Source organism: Rhinopithecus bieti, unplaced genomic scaffold (genome assembly GCF_001698545.2).
Source record: "Rhinopithecus bieti isolate Rb0 unplaced genomic scaffold, ASM169854v2 scaffold_20150, whole genome shotgun sequence".
NCBI classification, from domain to species: Eukaryota; Metazoa; Chordata; class Mammalia; order Primates; family Cercopithecidae; genus Rhinopithecus; species Rhinopithecus bieti.
Genome location: NW_016810565.1, coordinates 664813 through 671118, shown reverse-complemented (window position 1 = coordinate 671118; position 6306 = coordinate 664813). Strand labels below are relative to the sequence as shown.

The following is a 6306-nucleotide window of genomic DNA, read 5'->3' as shown; positions in this document are numbered from 1 at the left end:
CTCTCTCTTTCTTCCTCTTTTCTTTTCCATTTAGCACATATTCTAGAGTACCTTCCACAGCAGTTCTCTGAGAACTTCCCTTTTCTTTTTTCAGTGGCACAGTATTCCATTGTGTGGATGTAGTTCTTGATGGTGGACGCCTGGATTATTTCTAATCTGCTATAAACAACAATGCAGTCAATGGATTTTTCATATGAATGCAAGAGTATCCGTAGGGCAAATTTCCAGACTCGGGCTGCAGGATCAAAGGGTAAAAGCATGCTACATTTTGATAAACATTGTCAAATTTTCTTCCCTGGAGGTCATACCATTTTTCATTCCCACCAGCAATGTATGAAAGTGCAACACACATATCACTATCTACAGTTTATATATGAGAAAGCCGAGGCACAGAAAATACAAAATTAACTGGTTAATAACATTTAGGCTGGACCTCAAACTTGTGCCTGGCTGTATTCCTCTCATTTGGTGTATATCAGCTAGTGATTTGCACTGTTACTTGTTTTATATATGCATAGGCCTAAACTTTCTAAAGCTTTATTATAAACTCTTTAGGTTTATAACAAAGAGTTTCTAATAAACAGAGGCTGGTCAATCACAGGTGAGAGTAAGGGAAAAGGGAAACAGCATAGAAAAAGTTGGGAAACAAATGCAAGGCGATGCACTGTTATGAGGCCATTGCGTTTGACAAGTCACATGAGACCCATTTGGGCCCTCAATAGGTGCTTCTGCTTGGCCACGAGGGATGGTTCCAGACAAGTAGTGTGGACAAGCCATGCCTTGGAGCAGTCCATGGATAGAAGATGGGAGAAGGAGTTTATCTGTTGCCCTGCTCCCATTCCCTCCTCACATAGCGGGGATAACACACTGCACTTTCTTTCTTTTTTTTTTTTTTAAATAGAGATGAGGTTTCTCGATATTGCCCAGGCTGGTCTTGAACTCCGGAGCTCAAGCAATCCACCTACCTTGGCCTTCCACAGCACTGGGATTACAGGTGTGAGCCAAAACGCCTGGTCTCACACTACACTTTTGAGTTGTGTTGCTCAGCCCTCTCAGCAGCTCCTGGAGAAGCCAGATTTCAAGCTCTGCAGTGCCTAGAAATGGTGCGAGGAACACAGAGTGGGTCACTGCAGGGTCTTGGAGATAGGTGAAGCTAAGAGAGTCTGATGAGGCCACATAAGATGTTTTTCTTTTTCTTTTTTCTTTTTTGAGATAGGGTCTCACTCTGTCATCTAAACTGGAGCACAGTGGCACGATCTTGGCTCACTGTAACCTCTGTGTCCTGGGCTCCAGCAATCCTCCTACCTCAGCTTCTTGAATAGCTGGTATTACAGGTGCATACCATTACACCCAGCTAATATTTTATAATTTTTGTAGAGACAGAGTTTCACCATCTTGTACAGGCTGGTTTTGAACTCCTGGGCTCAAGCAATCCATCTGCCTTGGCCTCCCAAAGTGCCGGGATTACAGCTGTGAGCCACCACGCCCAGCCAAGATGTTTTTAATACAGTTATTTCCTTGTATGTCTTTAATTTTGGGCTTTATACCTAAAACGTGCTCAACAAATTATGTGTGTGTGTGTTTTTTTTTTTGCAATTTATTTATTGAAAATGTATACATATATTGTTTGGCTGTAGAATTCTAAAATCATATTTTCCAAAATGTTTTTATTCCAAATCATAGAATAATTATAGCAAAGGAATACATAAGTCATTCAATTTGCTTCTCAATGTGTTAAACACAGACAGAATTATTTGCTCATTTGGTAAACATTACCTCATCTGCTTCTTCACCTTCTTCATCATAAACATCATCATCAACTTCAATAGCTTCTCCAGTCAAGTATGACACTGATCTTGGGATTATACACTCATGTAAAAAGTGACCTATTTTGAAGTCTGTGCATCATCTCCACTCTCAGGAACTTCAGGAGGGGCAAAAAAATTAAAGAAAGAGTCACTGGAAACTGTGTTAGTCACAGTACGAACTGTCCCTCTTCCCTTGTTTTTCTGCTGCTTCTTAATAGTTTTCAAAGTGACATCCTTTCCTTTTTTCCAATCTGTCTGGCACTCTGTACAACCCATAATTTCTGGTCCATCAAAAGAAAAGGGATCAAAATCATCTGGTTCTGACCTCATCCTGTATGTGTTTGTTAGCACTTCATTTGTAAAATAGTCATTGGGTTCAAAGTGAAACTCTAAGACAAAACTCATAGGCTGGCCAGCAGCTGAGAGCTTCACTTTAGTATCTTTCAAGTGTTTCAGAATAGGTTCATCATGTTGCTGAACCATATCACTGAACAAGTCAACATTCTTAAAAACAGTTAACCAAAATTCAAGAATTCCTTTGGGGTCTTCTTTTTCTTCATCCTTTTTCTCATCTTCGATCTTGGCCTTTTCTTCCAACTCCTCCGAAATCTCATCTTCTTTATCTGATTTCCATTCACATTCTTCTTCCGTGGGTTCATCAATTGCATTAATAATCTCAAATCGCTTGTCAAGTAGAGGCTGATAGAGAACAGCATACTTCCTTTCAAGATTGTGAACTTCCTCATAGAATTTGGTTTCTATCTGTGCACATGTAATTTAACTTGCAGGGTTTTTTTTTTTTTTTTTTTTTTTTTTTTTTTTGAGACGGAGTCTCGCTCTGTTCACCCAGGCTGGAGTGCAGTGGCCAAGATCTCAGCTCACTGCAAGCTCCCGCCTCCCGGGTTCACGCCATTCTCCTGGCCTCAGCCTCCCGAGTAGCTGGGACTACAGGCGCCGGCCACCTCGCCCGGCTAGTTTTTTTTTTTTGTATTTTTAGTAGAGACGGGGTTCACGTGTTAGGCCAGGATGGTCTCGATCTCCTGACCTCGTTGATCCGCCCGTCTCGGCCTCCCAAAGTGCTGGGATTACAGGCTTGAGCCACCGCGCCCGGCTAACTTGCAGGTTTTTGAGAGTATTCACTCGTCTTTTAACTACCCTAAGCAGGCTTTCAATGTATCCTGTTGGTGTTTCTACCAGACCATCAAGTCTTTCTTGAAGGGCTGCAAGAATCTGAGGATTCTGCATCATCTGAAGAGTTAGCTGACATGCTTTGATTTTTGTTTCTTCACCAGTTTCTTCTTCTTGTAGTTCTTCAACATCATCCAAATCTTGATCAAGTTCAGATTGTCAATGTCTGCCATGTTGTAAGAACTCCAAATGTCGGCGGCCAGTATGGGGAGCCAGGAGACCTGAGCTGCACAGGCAGTGACTCAAGGCAGCAGTGGTGGCAGGAGGAGCAGGAGGTGGCACCGTGAGCAGATGGTGCTAAAAAAGAACCGAAGTTTTTTAACTGATCAATTTATTTGAAGTGATATTAATAAAAATACTTCCCATTATTGTAGGGAGACATTAATGTATAATAATTAAGAGTTCAGCCTCTAGACACAGACTACCTGAGTTTTAATATGAGCTCTGACACTGATTAGCTATGTGACTGTTGTCAATGCACTTCATGTCTCAGTTTTCTCATTTGTAATAATGGGACTAATGCTTAAAATAATACTTGGTGCACAGAAGGAACTACATAAGCATTAACTGTTATTATAAATAGCTTTTATCCAGTGTTTGCTACTTGCCAGTCACTGTATTAAGTGCTTTGTGTGTCATCTCAATTAATCCTCCCAGCAAACCACTGAAGTAGGTCCTATTAACAACTCTATATGAGGTATTATTACTCTTTACAAATGATGAAGTCACTTACTACTTTACAAATGACGAAATCAAGACTCCAAGAGTTTAAGTTATTTGACCAACATCAAATAAGGTACAGTCAGAATGTGATACAAGTTTGTGGACTCTAGTTACTCTATTATGTTATTCTTGGAGAACGAATTTTAACATGTATTTAGTATTATAAAAGCACCCACTTCAGGCCTGGAATGTATTAAATGTCACTTAGTATCTAACAACCTTCCCACCTCATCCCTGAGGACTTGAATACTTGGCTCATGGTATTTCACTTAGCAGTCTCTCAGTTCCTTCAATATGTCCCCTGATGGCATAAATAGCTACACCACATCATCTACCAGCACCGGTTAGCATACTAGAGCTAATCATTACCTGGAACTATTCTACTTCTGAAATGGTAAACTCTGGTTATTATCAAAGACCTCTTGGTTCTTTCTTACTCAATCCTGTAACAACAGCTCTTTAATCTCATACATATCTCCTTTTCTTTAATCTGTCATTTCTTCCAGTCTATTATTCTTCTCAAACCTCTTCCACCTTTTCCACTGCCTAGATTCTATGATTGATGATTTAAATATTTTCTTACCAATACCATGTGTTATTTTCCTTCTTGTACAACCCCCAGAAAAACTTCAAAATTGGGTTGGTGTTATGCTTTTCCCCTTCTACCTGAATGATTACATTTTGATGGAGAAAACCACATAATCATGCAAGCTCCATCACTATACACTAATGTTCTCCAACCTCAGCCAGGACCTCAGCATCACTTATCAATTCTCTGATTTTTCAACTCTCATTTTTCCTAATGACTATTCCAAACCTTCACCACCTTCTTCAAGCATCCTTCTCAAGTCCCATACCTTGAGTTCAGTAAACAACCTTTGCTCCAAATTCATCAAGATAATTGGGGGCGTTAGTTATTGGAGTTTCAGAGATCCATCCTTGGCTACAACTTTCTGGTTCCATATTCTTCCTGAGAGATCGCTTCCACTTTAATGGTATAAACACTACTTTATGCTGATGACTTTTAAATCTGTATTTCCACTTGGAGTTCTCTACCTAGTGGACATCTGTGGTTGGAGGCCCCATAGTGTCTTAGTCTGTTTCTGCTGCTATAACAAAATGCCTTAAATTGGGTACTTTTTAAGCAACAGAAATGTATTTCTCATAGTTCTGGAGGTTAGGAAATCCAAGTTCAAGGTGTCTGTAGATTCAGGGTCTGGTAAGTGCCTGCTCCTTACAGATGGTGACCTCTCTGTGTCCTCCCATGGCAGAAGGGACAGAAGGGGCTGGCTAACTCCTTGAAGCCCTTTTATAAGGTCATGAAGCTTGCTCATGAGGGTTGTCCTCATGACTTAGTCAGTTTCTAAAGTCCTCACCTCTTAATACTATCATATTGACAATTAAGTTTCTTTCTTTTTTTAGATGGAGTCTCACTCTGTCACTCAGGCTAGAGTGCAGTGGTGCAATCTTGGCTCATAGAAACCTCCACCTCCTGGGTTCAAGTGATTCTCCTGCCTCAGCCTCCTGAGTAGCTAGGACTATAGGCATGCGCCACCATGCCCGGCTAATTTTTTGTATTTTTAGTAGAGATGGGGTTTCACCATGTTGGCCAGGCTGGTCTCGAACTCCTGACCTCAAGTGATCCTCCTGCCTCGGCCTCTTAAAGTGCTGGGATTATAGGCATAAGCCACCACACTGGCCAACAATTAAGTTTCAACATATGAATCTGGGGGAACACATTTAGATAACAGTATACAGGTACCTCAAATTCAAAAGGCTCCAAATTGAACACGTGATTGTTTCCCTGAAACCTGTATGTTCTGCAGGACATTACTCTCTTTCTAGGTGCTGTGGGGGTAGGAAGAGTAACCACTCTCCATCAAAGCTAGCAGGCTGGGCTCATCCTTGAGTCCTTTCTCTTCTTTACCTTCCACATGCAATCAGTTTCAAGTCCTGCCAAAATTTCCTCATGTTCTTGAAGTTTATCCCCACTTCTCTGTCCTTATTACTATCTTCCTAGTTCACTCTCTTGATTGAATTAAACTGCTTGCACTACTTCAAAGCTTCCAAATTTTTTGACCTCAGGCTTGGCTCCCTCAAATCTATCTGCAAAAGATCACTGTTGCTAGGCGATCTTTCTAAGCACAAATCTGACTACATCACATTCCCACGTAAAATCCTGCATGGACTCCCCATTACCTGCAGGATGAAGTCCGAGCTTCTTGGCATGACACACACGGCCATCTGTGACCTGGTTTCAGCTTCTTTCTGCAGTGCCTTCACTTACCAATCCCTACCTGACCCCTCACACTTAGGCCACAAAGAAGAGCTTGCAGTTCCCTTGATCTACAGTGTATTCATAATTGCTTGCCTCTATTACTTTTCTTTCTTTCTTTCTTTCTTTTTTTTTTGAGACAGAGTTTCACTCTGTCGCCCAGGCAGGAGTGCAGTGGCGTGATCTCAGCTCACTGCAACCTCTGCCCCCCGGGTTCAAGCGATTCTCCTGCCTCCTGTCTCCAGAGTAGCTGGGATTACAGGCACCTGCCACCATGCTCGGCTAATTTTTGCATTTTTAGTAGAGATGGGG

At 41.5% G+C, this 6306-nt stretch overlaps 1 pseudogene; it reads right to left on the bottom strand.

Moving 5' to 3' along the window:
• Positions 1-1758: 1758 nt before the first annotated feature.
• Positions 1759-3184, bottom strand: LOC108542290 (nucleosome assembly protein 1-like 1; annotated as a pseudogene).
• Positions 3185-6306: the final 3122 nt, after the last annotated feature.